The sequence below is a fragment of the Rhinolophus sinicus genome, linkage group LG04 (genome assembly GCF_036562045.2).
Source record: "Rhinolophus sinicus isolate RSC01 linkage group LG04, ASM3656204v1, whole genome shotgun sequence".
NCBI classification, from domain to species: Eukaryota; Metazoa; Chordata; class Mammalia; order Chiroptera; family Rhinolophidae; genus Rhinolophus; species Rhinolophus sinicus.
Window position 1 is genome coordinate 44,011,615 of NC_133754.1, and position 20,569 is coordinate 44,032,183.

Consider the following 20,569-nt stretch of genomic DNA (forward strand, 5'->3'; position numbering starts at 1 on the left):
TGAGTAAGTCACCTTCAGTTTTTTGGGATGGGTTCACTATCTGTAAAAGAGCAATAAAATACCTTTTCTCATCAAATGACAGAGGTTTAATTGAGATAGTATCCTGTTTCCCCGATCCTAGCTGGACCATCAGCTCTAATGCGTCTTTTGGAGCAAAAATTAATATAAGACCCAGTCTTATATTTTGTTAGATAAGACCGGGTCTTATATTATTATAAAATACGACTGGGTCTTATATTAATTTTTGCTCCAAAAGACGCGTTAGAGCTGATGGTCCAGCTAGGTCTTATTTTCGGGGAAACACGGTATATATGAAAGTGCTCTGCAAAATACCGGCAAATATTAGTTACTATTCTAGCAGAACCGCCTTAGTGCTGAGTTGTGATAGATGAGGGTCATTTAAAAGAAGCTGGAATTAAGAAAAAAAGTTCGCTCATTCCTTTGTTCTCAATCTTTCTAAATCACTTTGTTTTAGATGTGTCTCTTGCAAGTAGCAAACAGTTGGGATTTGTTTTGTGAGCCAATCTGAAACTCTTTTATTTAATAGGTGAGTTAATCTCATTTACAGATGTTTGATTTTAGTTCTGCCATATTATTTTATGTTTTCATAGTTAAAAAAGGCTTTTTATTATGTGGCACTTTTCTTTGTGTTTTTAATAGCTTCGTAGAGACACGATGTACATAACCTAAGATTTGACACTCTAAGTATACAGCTCGATAAATTTTGGTTCTTTGTATCTTGGGGGGCTTAGTTTTTCCTGATATTTAGGGAGGAAGATTTGTATTTTTGCACAGATGGTCGTTTATAATTATAATTTTATGTAATACCCTTAATGATCTATTCCTTTAGATATTATCCAGTGTTCCCTACTATGGGAAATAACATTAAAATGTTTCTCTTCCTCTTGTATCCCTTTCTTCTTGTCCACCCAATTTAAGGGTGCACTCTTTCTTGGTGTTTACACGTTTGTATGGATATGTATATATTTATACTTCTGTTACTTGATTTGTCAGCTTTAAGGAATATTTTTGACTCCCAGCTAGTGTAGATGAGGTAATCAACAAATCTTTTCTATTCTCCACCCCTGTTAATCTTTCCCCAATGAGTTGTATCCTTTCTAGCTTCTCAAGACTCAAAACATTTACATTCTGACCTGTTACTTTTCTTTTTTCTCACATTTGTTTTAGTCTCAATTTTATTTTTAAACATAGTCAGTGCTCATCGCTGGTCCCTTTGCTATAATTTCCCAGTTATCTTTTGGTGAATACATTTCATTCATTCATAGTTCCTGTAGGGTTCACAGGACAATATTCCCTGAAAAATATTCTATGAGCAAGATAAACTGTATCACTTCCATAAGGACAATATGAAACCATAAAGCATACATTCCCTTTAATGTGAGAGTCTGTGACCAGACAAGAAAAACAGCTTCCGTTAACTTATTGTGTTACTAATCTCTGAAAATAATGTTTTCTGGAACAAACATTAAAGTCTTGTATTATTTGGGGATTCTACTCTCTGAATAGCCTACAAGCTACAAGGTGAACACAGTGGACCAGAAACTAAGTTTACTGATTTTATTGAGCTAATAAGTCCAGAGCTGGGGGGTGGGGGGGAAGTAATTCTCTGTACGGAAGTTTTCCTTATCTATAAAACAGACCAAGTAATGCTCATTTCTCATTGTCTAGGAGACTGTGTCCTAAGATCCTAGTATGCTACCATCAGCGAGAACAGAGTGGATCTGCAGAGATTAGATATGCATTAACCCTCACGACCCCAGTCTATTTAGTAAGGAATGTTTGCTTTCTGCAGTAAATGCACTGGGAAATTCTCTTTTTAATCATAGAAATGGTTTCTCTAAACCTACTAACCGAGAAGAGCTAACATCCTCCCCGAAGATAAGAAAGTTACTGCCACGTTATCAACAAAATCAAGTGGACAATTTTTTTAGACCTTTTTTTCCTTCTCTGAATGTAAAAGTAATATATTTTCACTATAAAATTTGTTGGAAAGTTCTGAAAAGTATATAGGAACAAATCTGGATATAGCTAATATTAATTGAACTTCTTTGCAGACTTTTTCTTTATACATAAATTAATAAACTCAACAATATTGGATCATGTCATATGTTTACAACCTTCTATTTTCACCCAATCTTATGTCCTGAACATTTTTCCATGTAAGACTAAATCATCTTAAAATTATTTTTTTAATGGCTGCAAGTATTTCATTTTAAGTGAGTACCATAAGTAACTTAAGTTTTTCCTTTTTATTTGGGCCTTTCCATTGGTTTCTTGTTTGGGACTATTTTAACAATACGGCAATAAACACTCTAGTACTGAATTAGTTGTATGTCTCTCCCATGATTTCCCCAGTATAAATTCCTAGAAATCGAAATTTCTTAGTCACAGGGAATGAAAACAATTTTAGGCTCTCTTTAAACACATTGCCAAATTGCTTTCCAGAAATATTATACTTTTCTCTGCAGTGTATGGAAGTAACGAGCCAAATGTATTGAACATGAAAAATAAATTTCATAAACATAAGAAGATTATTTAATGTCATTATTTTAGACGACCTGTTTCCAAGATATGGGCACCTTCTGAGGGGAACTGCCTGTGCAGCATTTTATAGGCAACTGGCCGATGGTTCACCCACTCACTTAAGTTAGAATCCTTCTGCAGCCAGGTGCGGCTCTGCAGCGATCTGGCTGCTTCTTCCTTATTCCTTCTCATGCTCTGACATATGATCTTGCACCAGCCAGCTACCTTCCACTTCCCCTGAAGATGCTGCCCACACCGCATTTTATAATGATTTGTGCAAAGCACACAGCTGTAGTTATGTGTGTCCTCAGATTCAGCTCTCATGCTGGTAACCTCAAGACAGCTGGTTAACTAATCATGGTTTGTTGTAATAATATGTGACTCCAGTTGAGGAAGGAAGGCCACTGGTGGGAGGACTTTGGGAGGGATCTATGTATACTCTTTAGCTCCAGGAAAATGTTTTTAAATAAGGAGAAGGGCAGATGGACCCCATATCCGGCTGGAGGAGAAGCACATAAGCAAGGCCTGATTACTTGATCTCTGTAACCCTCAGTTTCTCCTTTCTGTAAACAGAGAAAATTATCTTTCCTGGTTTTTGTAACGAGGAGAGGTAGTCTGGTCAGTATGTGGCACATAGCAAGAGCCATATAGGTACTGTTTTTAATCATTATTAGTTACGTGAGTGGAATATCCAGAAACCCAAGTGTAGCATCTAAATTGAGTTGAGCATCAGTTCTCAGTTCTTGAACTATTGCCAACTGTATTCCACCAAACTGTATTGCCTGTCCTTTTGCCAACTGTATTCCACCAAATCTAACATGCCAACTATTGCAAGAAGCTGTATGGATCATCAAGGTAGAAAAAAACTACAATTAAACAACGACACAAAGCTTTCTTATGACTGGCTCCATGAGGCATTTGATTTCAGAGATGCTTACACGGGAAAATGCATTTCTTAGAACCAGTGAGTAAGGGTTCACCGTGTTTCAGTGAATAATCTCTGTGACTTTTAGACTCTAACTGGGGCAGGCAGCAGGGAAGGGAGACGGGCGCAGGTGGTTGAGAAGCCTTGAGAGTCCAGCGAGGACAAGAGGGTGGGAGCCAGAGGACTGGGTGGTTTTTAACCCTACATTGTGCACGAATGTGCCGGAGCACAAGTTGCATACACATAAGCTACTAACACACAAGCTCCGTTTCCCAGTGACACACCTCCGAGAAGGCTGTGTGCTCAGAGACAGAAGCAAGAGGTTGTCAGACAACTTCTGGAGATTAATAAAGAGATCAGAACATTTTGTCTGAAACTTCTTGACTCTTAAATCATTCTACAGTGTCTCAAATCTTTTGAAATGTGTTTTATACCTTTTTTAGGGTGATGTGAGGAAATACAGATTTTTACACCACAGTGCAAAAAAAATAAAAATAAAAAAATAATACCCCAAGGAGGATCAATCCTTTTGCTCAAAAATATTTAATGACCATCTATTATGTGAGTCATATGAAAAATGAAAAGCCCTTCTCTCACAGAATTTATAGTCATGTAACACAGGCTGTGTACACTAATGAGTGACTTTTCTGTGTTCAGAGTGGCACAGGAAGGAGAGGAAGCTGTGGACGGTGCCACATATCACACGGGATCCTAAGAGTCTTGGCTCCAGAAACCATTTCTACCACCTACGGGCTTTGGGATCTTGGGCATCCAGTTTTGTGGGGGTCTGTGTCTCAGTTTCCTCATTTGTAAAATGGGGCTTAAAATAGTACTTACATCTTAGAATTACTGTGAGGACTCAACGAGTTACGAAATGCCTGCACATGATGAGTACTTATTAAATGTTCATCATTGTAAGTTAGAAGGCTCTATCCAAAATTTCTTTTCAAATATTAGAATTCAAAAGAGTATAAGAGAGTAAAAATTCTTCCTCCCACTCCTTTTCCTTAGCCAACCACTTCTCCTCCCAATAACCAAATTGTCTTCCAGAGGCAATTTAGGTACATACAAGCAAACGGCAGCACATATATAAATGGTAGCATACCATACACACCATTCTATACCTTGTTTTTTTTAAATTAAAAGTTCATCTTATATATCTTTCCAAATCAGTACACACAGAAGATTCATAATTCTTTTTTTTGATGCTGTTGATTTTTTTCTTTTGTATAGTTATATCATAAATTACCTTACAATGTCCTTTAAAACAAAATGCCTTTTAAAAAATAATGAAACACTTTATTTCAAAATATGAGAATTTTTACTCTCTTATGCTCTTTTGAATTTTAATATTCCAAAAGAAATTTTGGGTTCTCCAAGTGTGTGGCAATAAACTTTATCTATATCATCTATATCTATATCTAACAATATATATATATATAACAGACAATTCCAGAAAAATAGAAATTATATATGGACTCAGGATAAAAACTAGGATTCAGAGTTGCTACAATGTCCAATTTTAGCACATTATCTAAAATATCCAATTTTCAACAAAAAATTATGAGACAGGTGAAGAAACAGGAAAGTGTGACCTTATACTCCAGAGAACACAGTCAATACAAACCAACTCTGAATGGGCCTAGATACTGGATTTTGTAGAAAAATACTTTGCAGCTGTTATAATTGTGTCCAAAGAATTAAAGGAAATCTTGTTTAGAGAATTAAAGGAAACTATGTGGATAGTGACCTAATAAATAGGAAAATAACAACAAAGAAATTGAAACTACAAAAAAGAACCAAGTGGAACTTCTGTAGTTGAAAAGAACAATAACCAAAATGAAAAACTTACTAGATGGACTCAACTGTAGATTTGAGATGGCTATATCTAGCAAAATTATTCTTCAAAAATAAAGGCATAAAAGAAAAATCCTATTAAACAAAGACTGGGATAATTCGGTGCTAGCAGACCTGCCTCACAAGAACTACTAAAAGAAGTCTTTTTGCCTAAAAGGAAATAATACCAGATGGTAACTGGAAAGGATATGAGGAGCTCTGGAAATGATCAATTTGTGGGCAACTATAAAAGACTGCATAAGTAGATTTCTTTAATTTTCTACTCTTAATTTCTTTTAAAAACATGAAATTATATCAATCAATAACTATAATATATTGTTGAGTTTATAACACATATAGATGTAATATATGAGACAATAATATAGTGTCAATACATTTTTCCAGTAATATATTGGAAAAAGGAGGGGAAGAAATGGAACTATATTTGAGCAAAGTTGCTATATTTTACTGGTATTAAGTCAATATTAACCTGGAGCAGAATGTGCTTGTTGTAGTAATTCCTAGAGCAATCTCTTAGAAAACAACTTAAAATATGTAGATAAAAAATCAACAGAGGGATTAAAATCATATGCTACAAATATTTAACACAAAAAAAGCAGTAAAGGATGGAAAGAAAAACAAAAATGGACATGAGATACACAGAAAATGAACAGCAAAATGGCAGATGGAAATCCAATCATATCAAAATCACATTAATGGGAATTGACTAAACATATCCATCAAAGGCCGGAAATTGTCAGATTGAATTTTAAAACGAAGATCCTGCTGTATTTTGTCTACAAGAGACACATTTTAGATTAAATTCACAAACAGTTTCAAAGTAAAAGAATGGAAAAATAGATGCCTCAGAAAATGGAAAAAATATAAGAAAATCAGAGTGGCTATATAAACATCAGATAAAATAAACTTTATGACAAGAACTATTACTAGAGACAAAGAAGGACATTTCATTACGATTAAAAGGTCAATACATTAGGAACATATAACAATTATAAAATGTATACATGTATAATAACGAAGTTCCAAAATATGTGAAGGAAAAACTAACAAAGTTCAATAAGAAATAGATCATTCAACAACTATCGTGGAAGACTTCAATATCTCACTCACAATCACTTGTAGAAGAAAGAAAGTTAGTAAAGATATAGAAGATTTGAACAACACGGTTAACCAAGTGGACCTAATTGATATAAATAACACTCCACCTAACAAAAGCAGAATGCCAATTCTTTTCAAGAACACATGGAACCCAACAAACTAAATCTTATGGGATCAGCTAAAGCATTTCTTAGAGGGAAATTTACAGCTGTGTATTTCTACATTGAAATAGTAGAAAGATTTCAAATCAATAACTTAAACTTTTATCTGAAGAAACTAGAAACAGAAAAGCAAACTAAATCCAAAGCAAGGAGAGGGAAGGAAATAATGAAGACTAGAGTGGAAAAAAATAAGAATAGAAAAAAACAATAGAGGATATCAATGAAACCAAAAGTGCTACTGACCTAAAAATTAACAGGATTATAAGGAAACAATATGGTCAGTTGTATGCCAACCAATTTGATAGTCTAAATGAAAAGGACAAATTCCTAGAAAGACACAAACTACTGAAACTGACTCAAGAAGAAATAAAAAGTCTGAACAGACCTATAACAAACAGAGATTAAATTGGTAAAACAAAAACTTACCCCAAAGAAAAGCCTAGGCCCAGATTATCTCATGGGTGAATTCTTTCAAACATTTACAGAAGAATTAATGCCAAACCTTTACAAACTCCTTGAAAATAGAGAACAGGAGGAAACATTTCCCAACCTAACTTATGAGGCCAGCATTTCCCTAATACCAAAACTAAAAACATCACAAGAAAAGTTTAATATCCTTTATGAATAGAAGTAAATTCTCAACAAAATACTAAGAAGCTGCCTCTAGCAACATATGAAAAGTATTTTATGCCATAACTAAGTGGGACTTATCTCAGGAATGCAAGATTTAACCTACAAATATCAACATAATGTGCCACACTAATAGAAAAAAGGACAAAACCACATGACCATTCCAATAGACAGAAAAAGCTTTCAACAAAATCCAGCACCTTTTCCTGTTAAAAACACTCAACAAACTAGAAACAGAAGGAAACTTCATCAACTCGATAAAGGCTACCTTTCCCCTAAGAACAGAAACAAGGCAAAGATATCTGCTCTGGACGCTTCTGTTCAACATTGTAATTCTACTACTAGGTAAATAACACGAGAAATCAATACAGAAAAACTTGTATACAAATAGTCATAGCAGCAGCATTCATAAAAGGCAAAAAAGTGAAACAGCCAAAGTGTCACTAAGTGATAAAGGATAAACAAAATGTGGGCTGTCCACACAATGGAATATTACTCAGTCATAAAAAGGAATGAAGTACTGACACATGCTACAACATAGATGAACCTTGAAAACATTATGCTAAGTAAATCAAGTCAGTCAAAACAGACCACATATTGTATGAATCCCTTAAAATAAGTGTCTAGAACAGACAAATCCATAAAGATAGAAGGTAGATTAATAGATGCCAGGAGCAGGGAGGAGAGGGAGTGGAGAGTGACTGTTAATGGATATAGGGTTTCTTTTTGGAATGATGGAAATGTGGAGAGAGACAGAGAGACAAAGAGAGAGAGAGAGACAGAGATCAAGAATAAAAGAGAGAGCATTCCTACTGACCTTACAGAAATTAACAGGATCATAAGGAAATTATAGGGAATTATATAATGGTGCTAGTTGCACAATGAATATACTAAAAACGATTGAATCGTATACTTTAAAGGGTGAGTTTTTAAAAAACTATATTAACTTTAGGTGTACAAAACAACATAATGATTAGACATTTACACTCCTCACAAAGGGATAACACCCCCAAGTCTACTACCGCTCTGACATTGTTTATAGCTGTTACAATATGTGAATTATATCTCAAGTTTAAAAATCCATGAGTTAGAAACAACTGTACTGGACATTCTAACCAGGTCATAAGCATATAGCTTGAGGGATTTTCACCCAAGTGAGGGCATCCACATTCCCATCACCTAAATAAAACACAGACCACAGTTCCCACAGTTCCAGAAGCACCCTGTGTGCCTCCTTCAGTTGTTACTTACCCAAAAGTAACCACTTTATTGCCTGCTAACACTGAAGGTGAGTTTTGAACGTCATACAAATGGCATCATTCGGTATGTACACTCTGTATTTGGCTACTTTCATCCAACATTATGTTAATGAGATTCATACATATGGTTGTGTACTTGAACAGAGGACATTGCCTGCATAGAACCGTGCAGCCCACACCTGCCTTCTCCAGCTTCTATAGTCAACAGTCTCATTGTGAAGACAGACTTCCAGGTCTTCTCCTGATACTAAGTATGTTTGTGTTACCTGTGTTGCCAGGTAGTATTTGTCTTATGCAGGATATTCTTGCTGTGTCAAGTTAATTCCCACGTGCTTATGGGCCTCCTGTTTTGGTTTCAGCACATGTCAGGAACCGTGAGTGATCCAGGAGGGATGAGATGACATTTGCACTCGAGGGTCTAGCAGAAAGCTATGATCCAGTGAGCTAGCTGGCAGAAATGAAATAGCTCTGTGGATGGTGATCCAATCCTAAGTGTCCCAGGAAGGCCATCTGATCTGAATTTCCATGTGTGCCACATGTCTGCCCTGTTCTCCAGTCTATGAGAGGGAGAACAGGACAGAAAATGTCACTCTCCAAACAGGGGTGAATAACGGTAAACCAGACTCATAGGCAGAGAAACAATGTTTATAAATTGTGCGCTGGTCCAAACCGTGTGAAACTTTCTTAGGGAGGAAATATGTGTTTCTAATGCCTTTGTGTATAGTGATTCGTGTTTGAGAGTTCGCCCTGGGCCAGGCGGTGTCACAGACACTCCCACACAAGCTGCCTGTGGGGCAGCAGCCATCACCTCCATCCCACAGCTAAGCACATGGAGGAAGACACCTGTTAGGACAGGCAGATGAGACTCCTCAGAAGAGGACACTGTCCCCACACCCCTTCACCCCAGCTTTACTGAAGCAAAATTTACACACAATAAAATTCACCTATTATAAGTATATGGTATGATGAATTTTAGACAATTTTGGTGGAAGCTTGCAGGATAACCATGTCAAAGAAACATGTACTAGATGAATATCCTTAGTCATTCCTTAGCAGAGAGGAGTTTAGCAGTTGCATTTTGAATGAATAGCTGATCTTGGGAGAGTAGGAATTCTAAACAAAATACTTGAAGTTTTCTTGAGGTACTGTTTATTAAGATAGTTGAACTAGGGCCCTCTTGCTTTTAAGACAGAATTGCCTGACAGAAATAGAACATATAATTCTAAAATTTATATGGAACCATAAAAGACCCCGAAAAGCCACAGCTTAATCTTGAGAAATAAGAACAAAGTGGAAGGCTTTACGCTACCTGACATCAAATCCTGCTACAAGCCTATAGTAATCAAAACAGCATGGCACTGGCATAAAAACAGACACATAGATCAGTGGAACAGAACAGAGAGCCCAGAAATAAATCCATGTCTATACGGTCATTTAATCTACAACAAGGGAAACAAGAATTTACACTGGGGTAAAGACAGTCTATTCTGTAAATGGTTCTGGGAAATCTGGACAGACATGTGCAAACAAATGAAGCTGGACCACCTCCTTATGCCATGTATGAGAATAAATTAAAAATGGATTAAAGACTTAAATGTAAGATCCAAAACCATAAAACTCCTAGAAGAAAATACAGGAAGTAAATTTGCAGACATTACCCTTAGTAATATTTTTACTGATATATTTCATCAGGCAAGGGAAGTAAAAGAAAAAAATAAACATATGGGATTACATCAAACTAAAAACATTTTTCACAGCAATGGAAATCATCAATAAAACAAAAAGGCAACCTACTGAATGGGAGAAGATATTTATCAGTGATACATCTGATAAGGGCTTAATATCCAAAATTTATAAAAAACTCATTCAACTCAACACCAAAAAACCAAAAAAAACCCAATTAAAAAATTGAAGAAACATTTCTCTAAAGAGGACATACAGATGGCCCAAAAATGCTCTACCTCACTAATCATTAGAGAAATGCAAATAAAAACCACAATAAGATACCACCTCACCCTGGTCAGAAAGGCTATCATTAATAAATCAACAAACAAGTACTGGTGAGAATGTGGAGAAAAGGGAACCCTCGTGCACTGTTTGTGGGATTGCAGATTGGTGCAGCATATGGAAATCATTATGGAGGTATCACAAAAAACTGGAACTGGAACTACCTTATGACCCAGCAATTCCACTCTTAGGTATCTATCCAGAGAAATCCAAAACGCTAATTCAAAAATATATATGTACTATGTTTATTGCAGCACTATTCACAATAGCCAAGACGTGGAAAACAACCGAAATGCCCGTTGGTAGATGACTGGATTAAGAAACTGTGGTACATTTATACAATGGAGTACTACTCGGCCATAAAGAAGAATGAAATCTTACCATTTGCAACGATATGGATGGACCTAGAGAACATTATGCGAAGTGAAATACGTCAGACGGAGAAAAACAAATACCACATGATCTCACTTATATGTGGAATCTAAAGAATTGAATAAATGAGCAAACTAATCAGAAACAGTCTCAGAGATATAGAGAAAAAACTGAGGGTTGCTAAATGGGATGGGGGTAGAAATGAGGGAGAAGGCGAGGGGATTAGAAAGTACAAATTGGTAACCACAAGATTGCCACGGGGATATGAAAGACAGTTTGGGGAAATAATCAGTAATGTTGTAAAGATTTTGTAGGGTGTCAGGTGGGCATTTGTCTTATTAGGGAGACCGCTTCATGGACGCTGTAGATGCCTGACCACTGCAGTGTACAGTTGAAGCTGAAGCTGAAAAATACTGAATTTCAACTGTAATTTAACATATATATATAGTCACAGGATGTGGAGTACAGTGAAGGGTGTAAATGTCTATTTATTACATTGTTTTGTACACCTGAAACTAAAAAAAATAAATAAATAAAGATGGAATCGCCTGGTCCATGGACCTGGTGAGTACTGTGCAGTTGGTAGCCTCTATTTCTATTTTGCTGACCTTTGAACCCTTCTGTCTGACACTTACAGATTTCACATTTGCCGTAGCATTTTGGGAGCTAAATTGAAGACCTTCTCATGACATATTTGAGCAGTGTCAAATATTTCAAGTGGAAAACTTAGGCCTCAGATTTCAACTTCAAGAAAAAGCAGGACTATTTCTTCACTTGATACTCAGTTTACACAATAAGAGCTCTCTAGAACCCGAAAAGGCACATGCAGGGAGCAGTTAGTCTGAAAATAACACCCTAAAACAGAAGGTATTTTACTTTTTGAGTGCCCATAATGTCTTTTTGGCTATTTATTACAACGAAGCCATTCCATGAAATGACTCAGGAAAAAAGGTTTAAATTTCACGATGGATCCAGACCACAGCCTCTCTATAGTCCCTTCTCTGATCTGCTACTCAAGTTATTTTTCAGACCTCAGAGCTGGTCATGTCTCCCTCTTCCTCACACGTGACTCTAACAAAATCTTCTGGGACTTCTCACTGGTCACAGGATAAATTCCATATTTCAAAGTGGCACATAAGATTCTTCAACTCCAATGCCAACTTTGTTTCCAGCACTGGTTCCTGTCATCTCAGACTCCATGTGTGGAGTTCCCCAACGATAGTATGTTTTTTACAGCTTTATAATAGCACATGCTGCTCCCTCTGCCTGAAATACCCTCCCCTACTTTGAAATGTCTGTCTTTGTTAAGTTGGCCCTACTCTCCCCTGGTGCTGTGTACACTGTTCTGGTTCAGACACTGATAACATGGTACTGTAATGAGGGGGTCCCCAAAACACAGCACAAGGTAGCACAAAGTGGGTGGCCAGCATGTGTTAGCATAATTAGTAAGAGGGCCTGTGAAGATTTCTGATGTAATTGTGTGATCAACTTGGGACTGATCTAGTATAGGTGGTTCAATTCCACAATGACCCAGGTTTGCTTCTCTCAGTTTCCTTATTTGCTTTGTGAGAGGATGATAAGAAGGGAGAGATGCCAGAACAGAATGGATTGATTTCGGAAGTATTCCTCTGACCTTGATCATTGCATCATGCTTACCCAAATGACCTAAACTGGTGAAAACTTGGGCTAGTTACCATTCATTAACGACAAGGTATGTCTTATAGTTGCCCAGGCAACTGTGAATCACTCAAACAGAATGATTTAAAGAAAATGAGCCCATATCCAAAGTAAAAGTCAATGTTTATGATGGCCCATAGTCCTGCCAAAGTTTTACTGGGTTACCTATTATTTATGCAAGACTAAGTAAACAGAAGATTACATACAGTTCCACGTACTAAGATGGTGAAGTCCAAATGAGTTGGTGGCCCATAAAAGGAGTGTCCAGCACAGAGTCAGGAGGCAGGAATCTGGGCTCAGGAGAAATAACATTTATATTACATACACTTTTCCCCCCGTTCTTCTATCCCCCACTCCCCTTTCTGCTCCAAGCTGTGGTTTCTCAGTCTAATCGTGTAGGACACAGCTCCCTGGACCAAGCTATCATGAGCCTTGTGCTCCCCCTGGCTGAGGCAGTTGGTCGCCAGCCCACAGCAGCTCACAGGCAGCTCTCGCTGGCTGTCGGCCACTCACACTGGCCATCGTCAACTCATGGCAGCACATGGTAGCGCACGGCAGCACTTAGCCACCTGTGGCAGCTTACACCCAGCTCCGGCTGTTCACAGCAGCCCAGCTCCAGGGAGAGTCGCTGTTCACAATCTTAGCTGTAGAGGGTGCAGCTTACTGGCCCATGTGGGAATTGAACTGGTAACCTCGGCGTTAGGAGCACGGTGCTCTAACTACCTGAGCCATCGGGCTGACCCTACATACACTTTTAAGAGAAGGAAAAGGGGCCAGACACTGGTAGGTGGGAGGGAAGCCTCCAGGCAGAAGGGTTATCTTGGGCAAGAACTTGGAGGTGAGAGAGAACACAGGGCCTGCTGCTGCCCCAGGCTCCGTAGAGCTGCAGGGAAGAGGGGGGTGGGGGCCATAGGGATGGGCATTAGGAGGGAAGGAAGCCAAGAGGAGAATGGAAGATTTTGTATATTGTCTTAAAGCTGTTAATGGGGAGGCAACTTTTCTTAAAAATCAGGACACAGCATGGTCACATTCACATTTGAGAACATTGAGGTAGCTGTTTACAGAATGACCTGGAGAGAGGCAGCGTGGAGGTAGAGATGAGTTAGGAAACAACTGTAATAGTCCAAGAAAGTGATGGTGAACCTCCAAACAAAGGTAGTGTCCATGAAGAGAGAAAGAAGATAGATTCTGAAAATATAAAGGACATAGAAAAGACTTGACTGGATGGATGTTCAGGGAGAGGAAAGCTGTGGAGCCAAGGATGGCTCCTAGTCTTCCCAGAGAGACACACAGTGGAACAGTCTGGAAGGGAGGTGACCCAGTCTTGCCACATCCTTGTTTCACCACTCCTGAGCTTACTAATTTGGTAGCTTTGGACCCAGACTAAAACCGGCTTAAACAATGAGGGAATTCATTTTCTTACATCAAAAGGAGTCCAGAGAGAATGGTTGCTCCTCAGGGCTCGGCCCTGTGGTCATCTTGGATAGTTTCCCCCTCAATCTGCGATCAAGGTGACGACAACTCTTCCAGAAGAGGAAGAGGAAGAGGAAGCTTCCCTAGAATTGCCCCGCAGCCCTTCTCAGGTCTTAGTGCCCAGAACTGGATCACATGCCCGTTCCAGAAGCCCTCATTGGCCAGACGCCTGGGATTCGCACACACAGTGCAGACTAATCACGATTCCGCCAGCCAACCAGGAGCAAAGACAGGGCTTACCTTGCCTGCTTCACGGGGGGGAGGAACACACTTGAACACAATCAGGATTCCATTGGCTGGGAAGGAGGAGGAAGTGGATGTGGGGTAAGCCTCCAGCTGGGGTGGCCCTGCCAAGGTGAGTCTCTCTGTCATCACATAACGTCCGAGTGTCAGAACAAGCTCCTCCCCATGTCATTAACACCATGGGTCTCCACCTTCCGCATCATTTCATCATCTGCTTATAGTATGCCTTTTTTGTGCTCTCTTTTCCTCAGATTTTATGTCCTCATGGGGACTGTAAACTTTGAGAGCATGAATCAGGCTTTACCCACCTCTCCAGTGACACTATTCCAGGTGCCCACCCATCCTCATTATTTACCTGACTGACTGAAACAAAGAATTTTCCTGTTACCACCATTAACTCCTCAGTAGCACTGGGACAGCTACCATTTCTGTATGCCAAGCACTGTTTCACACACACGGCAGGCTGTAAGTTCCAGGAGGACAATGTATCCCAAAGGCCCAGAACAATGCCTGGTACATAATAGGAGCTCAAGAAAAATATCTGTTGAATCACTATATCATTGCGTTTATTATTCACAGGAAACCTGGTTGGCAAACACTATTATCACCCTCCATTTACTAAGGCAGAGATGATTTAATGGCTCTAAGTCACACTGTCAGGAAGCGGCAAAGTCGGAATTCAAGCCCAGGCCCCTTGGATCCAGAGTCCAAAGAGAGCACCACTCTGTTCTACCGCCTCTCATGGACGTCGGCCATACTTTTGTTTCTGATGGGGACGGGGTGGGGAAGGAAGGAAGCTGGAGCACTTGGGAGGATGGAAAGTTTAAGGAAGAGCTATTCTTGTTAGCTGGGAAATTCAATCTTGGCCAACAGGCGTGAGAGCAGGGTGTTAGGAGGGGGTGGTGGTGATGTTTGGAGGTGGACTTTTCATGATTGAAGTCTGCTCCGGAATGAACGAGGTCTTCAGAGAGATGTTCCAGGACGATGTGGTGATGCCCTTTGTAGAACTGCTTTCACTGACTTGTCATTCCACATGCCAACCTCAGCTTTTGGATATAAAAGGTCTCCTGGAAGCTTGTTGTTAAGATGGCCATTCTTTAGGACAAGAACTTGCCTAAGGACAAGTTCATGTTCTTTCTGGTTTTAGGACCACTGATGTTTTCCTTCAGCAAGGGTTTTATTCACCTATTGAAAACTGAGAGGTTTTATTGGCACTCGCAAATAAAAAGCCAAATGTGTGTGCTTTCCTGCGGGCAAATGTCTAGGTCTTTAATTATACACATTTTTGTCTCATCCCCACTCTTGCCTCTATTTTATTTTCCTGGCTTGGTTTTCTTCTTTCCATCCACCTTCCACTTTCCACCTGAAATGATTTATGGGACCATGTGAAATTCAAATAAATTAGTTAACTATATTAAAGTCTTAATATTGATAAGGAAAGGCCTCTCGTCTTGCTGTCTCATCTCCTTAGCAGCTCCACCAGCCACCATTGTTTGTACCGGCTCAGGGAACACTGGCAGAGGGGGCTTGGAGTTTCGGTCCTGACTCTGCCAGCAAATCATGATACCCTTGGAGCCTCTTTGCCTGTTACAGAGCTCACTATGAAGTGGTGAAGAACAACAAGATCAGCACACAACACGGGTCAGGTGCATTATCAGCACAGTAACAGGCATAACTGTGGCAACAGTTCTCTGACTGCACCGAAACTCCAGGTCTTCGGTTTCTGTTTACACCTGTGCAAGGAAGGGCAATCAAGAGTGGGGACAGCTCAGATGTCAGGTCCAAGTTCTTGCTAGCCCTCGAACTCTTGGCCAGTTATGGAGATTATCATTCTGGAAGTGGTGTGTTGTTGTGGGTGAAAGCAAAGTCTTCAATATGATGAATTTCAGACAGAACATTCAGCAGCAATTCTGAGGACCAGTGGGAGTGGACCAGCTCTGGTCACTGCTTTCCTCTACCACCCTCTCAGTGGGGGCGGTAACCACTGTGCGGGATGCACTTCAGGGAGCTTCATTCTCCTAGACTTCAAATTCTGCGTTCTGAATGTCTAATGGAGGGGGTCACTGTCTTCCCTCTCTCTTCCCATCCCTCCCTACCTCCCTTTCTTCTTTCCTTCCTTCCTTTCCCACTTCTCTCAACTCCATTAATCCGACATATGGAATATAGTCAGTCCTCCATATCTACGGGTTTCACATCCACAGATTCAACCAACCATGAATTGACAACATTCAGAAACAAAAGTTCCGTTGTTGCTGACATGTATGATGCAGCTGGCTTACGATGGTTGCTGGTTATGTCTGTACGGAACATTACAGACTTGTTCTTGTCATTGTTCCTTAAACAATATGGTATAAGACCTATTTACATAGCATTGACAATGTATTAGGTATTACAAGCAATTGAGAGATGATTTAAAGTATACAGGAGAATGTACATAGTTTATATGCAAATATCATGCCATTTTATATAAGGGACTTGAGAATCTGCAGATTTTCATGTCTGCAGAGGGTCCTGGAACCAATCCCCTGAGGATACTGAGGGACGATCGTATTTACTAGTTACCCCTCACTGTGTTTGGCACTAAGAGAAACTGAATGAGGGGACTTCATCTCTTTCTTGTGAAGCCCACTTTCTAGGCAGAATACTAATACTCAGGAAATAACTGGTGCTAGGGTGGGTGGAGGGTTTCAAAGCTGCACCCTTTGTAACTGACCAGAACATACACTGACCTAGAGCCTTAAGGGAGCTTCATAACACTGGAATACACTACTGCAAGGTTTGTGGAATCTTCTTATCTTGAGATTAAAAATCAAAATTATGGTAGTATCTGCCTTCACACATTATATAGTACACATATAGAATTCCATGAGGCTAAATCACTCCTTAAATGAAATATCTTGAATTTATTAAAAGAGCTGTCTATTTAGACAAAGCTTCTGTTGAGCACTACATTTTGGTAGGAGATTTGACTTTTGCTATTGGGCCCCTCTTGGCATTGGGTTGGAGATGGGCGATCACTTAGAGTAGTGATTCCCAAACCTTAATGGGCAATGCATCACCTGGGCTCGTGCTGAAATGTCGATTCTGATTCAGTAGATCTGGGGTGGAGGCCAACACCCTCTGTTCAACAAGCTCGGTGCACTTGTCTGCTTGTGGCGCAGACCACATCTTGACCAAGAAAGAATTAATTAGATCAAGTCCTCTCAGCCACATCGCTACTGACCTTCTGGGCCTGGTAATTCTTTATTGTGGGGACTATCCCATGCACTGCAGACCATTAGCTGCAACCTTGGAGTCTACCCACTAGACTCCAGTCGCACACATACCACCAATTGAAACAACCAAGAAATGTCTCCAAACACTGCCATTTGTATCCTGGGGGGAAAAATCATTCCCAGTGGAGGACAACTGGATGAGATGACTTCTTTCAAAGATTCTCCCAACCCAGGTTTCTGTGATCAGAAGCCCATATCAAAACCTCTTAGTTTGAAAACACACATGGCACTAAGTATGGAAAAGATGACCACAGAGCTGGTTTCTTATTGTCCTTGTAAAGATATGAAGTCACAGATCAACCTGGTTTTACAACAGCCACATGCAGCAGCACCACCTCCTCCCCCAGCAAAGGTTGGGCACAGCGGCATCTGCACCCTTAGAGGGGACCCTGGTGTGTGGCATGACTAGGTGTGGGTGAGAGGGAGGGGGCACCAGTTCTCCCTGCACAGGTAGTCCATGACTGGGACAGATATGAGCCCACCTGTTGGGATGTGTGGTTCACCACCCCCGTTCAGCCTTGAAGCTCTTTCTCAAGAGGCAAGAGGGCAATTCATCTAAATCAGCAGAATAGATTCCTTTCTTTTCAAGGGGACTTTGCTCCCATTATCTGTGGAACCTAGAAGGTGGTGAGGGCTTTAAACAGGGTTGGATGAGTGGCTGATGACTCATGCACATCAGGACAGTGGCAAAGGTCCAACACTGATTCAAAAGACAGACATTTTGGCCCCACCCAGGATGGAGGAGAGCCTGGAGACTAAAAGAGCCAGCAAAGGGGACAATTATGAAAAGCGAGAGCCTACGTGGATGCCTGTTTATTTAAAAATGTGCTATTAGTTTTTATTGTTCTGAAGGAAAAATGAGACAGTATTTCAACAGCTGGATAAACTACTGGGCTTCCCAAGTAAAAAAAACAAGTCTTCAGATAGAAAGTTCTATGTATAGCTATTATAGAGAAATCTCCAGAGAGTGCTAAGTGGGAATAGTGTGTGTGTGTGTATCTTATATTGAAAAAAATGGGAGGATAATACAAAACACTTCAAATTGATTTACTTTAAGGAGTAGGAAAGAATAGAAGGGACAAGCATAGAAGCTAGACTTCTTTAAATGTACCTTTTTTTCTTGTATATTTGACCTTGGTAACTATGTGAATTAAGAAAAAAATAGACATTGTTTTCTAGAGTAGTTTTATGTTCACAGCAAAACTAAGGAGAAAGTAGAGTGTTCTCGCACACTTCCTTCCTGCCCCCACACAAGTACAGCCGTCCCTACTATGGACATCCTGCACCACAATGGCACAACTGTCATACTCCATGAATCAACATCAACATGTCATTCTCACCCAAATCTATAGTTCACATTAGGGTGTCCACTCTTGGTGTTGTTGTTCTGTGGCTTTTGACAAAGGTAAAATGACATGTATCCATCATTATAGCATCATACAGAACAGTTTCACTGCCCTAAAAACCCTTGTGTTCTGCCTATTTATCTTTCCATCCCCGACAAACACTGATCTTTTTCCAGAAAGTCACATAGTTGGAATTACACAGTATGTAGACTTTCCAGGTTGGCTTCTTTCACTTATCAATATGCATTAAAGTTTCTTCCATATCTTCTGACTTATGTGAATATTTTACCAAGTTATAAATAAGATTCAATTTGAAAAGAGCAATCTTTACAAATGGAAAACAAAATGACATAGATGAACTTAACTATTCCAAGTGACTTTAAAGCACAGTAATTGTACTGGACATTCCTAGTTGGATAAACTATAAGGACAAAATAACTGCAAAAAAATTTGTTTTTAACAGTTTTCAACACTTGGTATTACTCAGTTTTTTGTTTTGTTTTGTTTTGTTTTATTCTGAGAGAGAGTGTTGGTACTTTTATTCTGTGGTTGTCAGGTATATGATGTGGAATGAAGCAAATAGGTTAGTAGTGATACTATCATTCCTGATGTTCTGAAAGCTAGGATTGTCAGTGTGGAAAATGATAGAAGTGGAAGATAGATGAGGCAAAGTAAACATCTGCAGTCCCAGATATGAATTGAAAGTAGCATTAGAAGCTGGTGGGCTAGGAAGTATTTTACAGATGTGGACTTCCTAGCTCTTCCACAGTAAAGGCCTACAATCAGTGACCAACCCAGAGCAATGAGCATCCCTAGTGTCTAGACTGTAGTTCGCAAGTTCTTAACTAAAAAGTCCCAGGGATCCTTGGAGAATGGGCTGATTCCACGTCTGCACCAGGAAATATACAAGATGTGTCTGGAACATCTCATGATAATCCAATGGAGAGAAGTTATCAAAGACTGTGAGTGCCATGACCACGGAGCTCAGGTGCAGCCCAAGGAAACGCCCACTGGCCAAGACAGGACAATTTGAACATCAATAAGAATAATTACTGCAATGCAACATCACTACGTTTAATCTGTGCGTTCATAACGGCACAGAGAAAGAAACAAATTGGTCATTGGAGGACGATGCAAATGAACTAACCCATTCTTTTGGAAAGTGGTAATTAACGACAAAGAGGTAAGTATTTAGCCTGCTTTTCCTATATGCACTGAACTGAGGGCTTTGACGTGGTAGATCAGGGGCAGTTTTTCTTACTAGAAGTATTTCAGTTAGTAAACCCAGACAGAGCATCACTGCTGTGCAATCTCTAATCAATCAATGGAACTGAATTCCTAACAACAGCCCCACAAGATATTACCTACCTGGGATGGAGGAACACAATACACCTCTAAAATAGTCTTGCAAAAAAAAAAAAAAAAATCCAAATCTGCAATTGACCAAGGCTCTGGATCCCAATTCCCACTGATAGGAAATGCCAAGAAGAGAAGAACAGAGTAAGGGACACCATAGGGATGCAGTCTGCAAAATCAGTGGGAAACTCCCTGCTCTCTTCAATAACGAAATTTCAGTGAACTAAAAGGTGGAGAGGAAACCCAGAGATGAAAAAGGCTCAAAAGAAACACCTGCTTCTCAAAATGTGGATAATGCTGAAAAAACTGTTTTTAAAAAGCATGGCATTGATGAGACAGTTGGAAA

General features: G+C 39.6%; 1 protein-coding gene across 3 annotated transcripts in view; it reads right to left on the bottom strand.

Moving 5' to 3' along the window:
* The window catches only part of SLC15A1 (solute carrier family 15 member 1), a 69,664-nt gene extending 55,264 nt beyond the window's left edge, over positions 1-14,400 (bottom strand). For 2 of the 3 annotated variants that reach the window (XM_074329448.1, XM_074329447.1), the window contains exon 1: positions 14,244-14,398. The gene's annotated coding sequence lies outside the window, so the exon portion shown is untranslated. Of the gene's footprint in view, positions 1-14,243 lie in introns of all 3 variants that reach the window. The other variant, XM_074329444.1, reaches the window with a different exon arrangement.
* Positions 14,401-20,569: the final 6,169 nt, after the last annotated feature.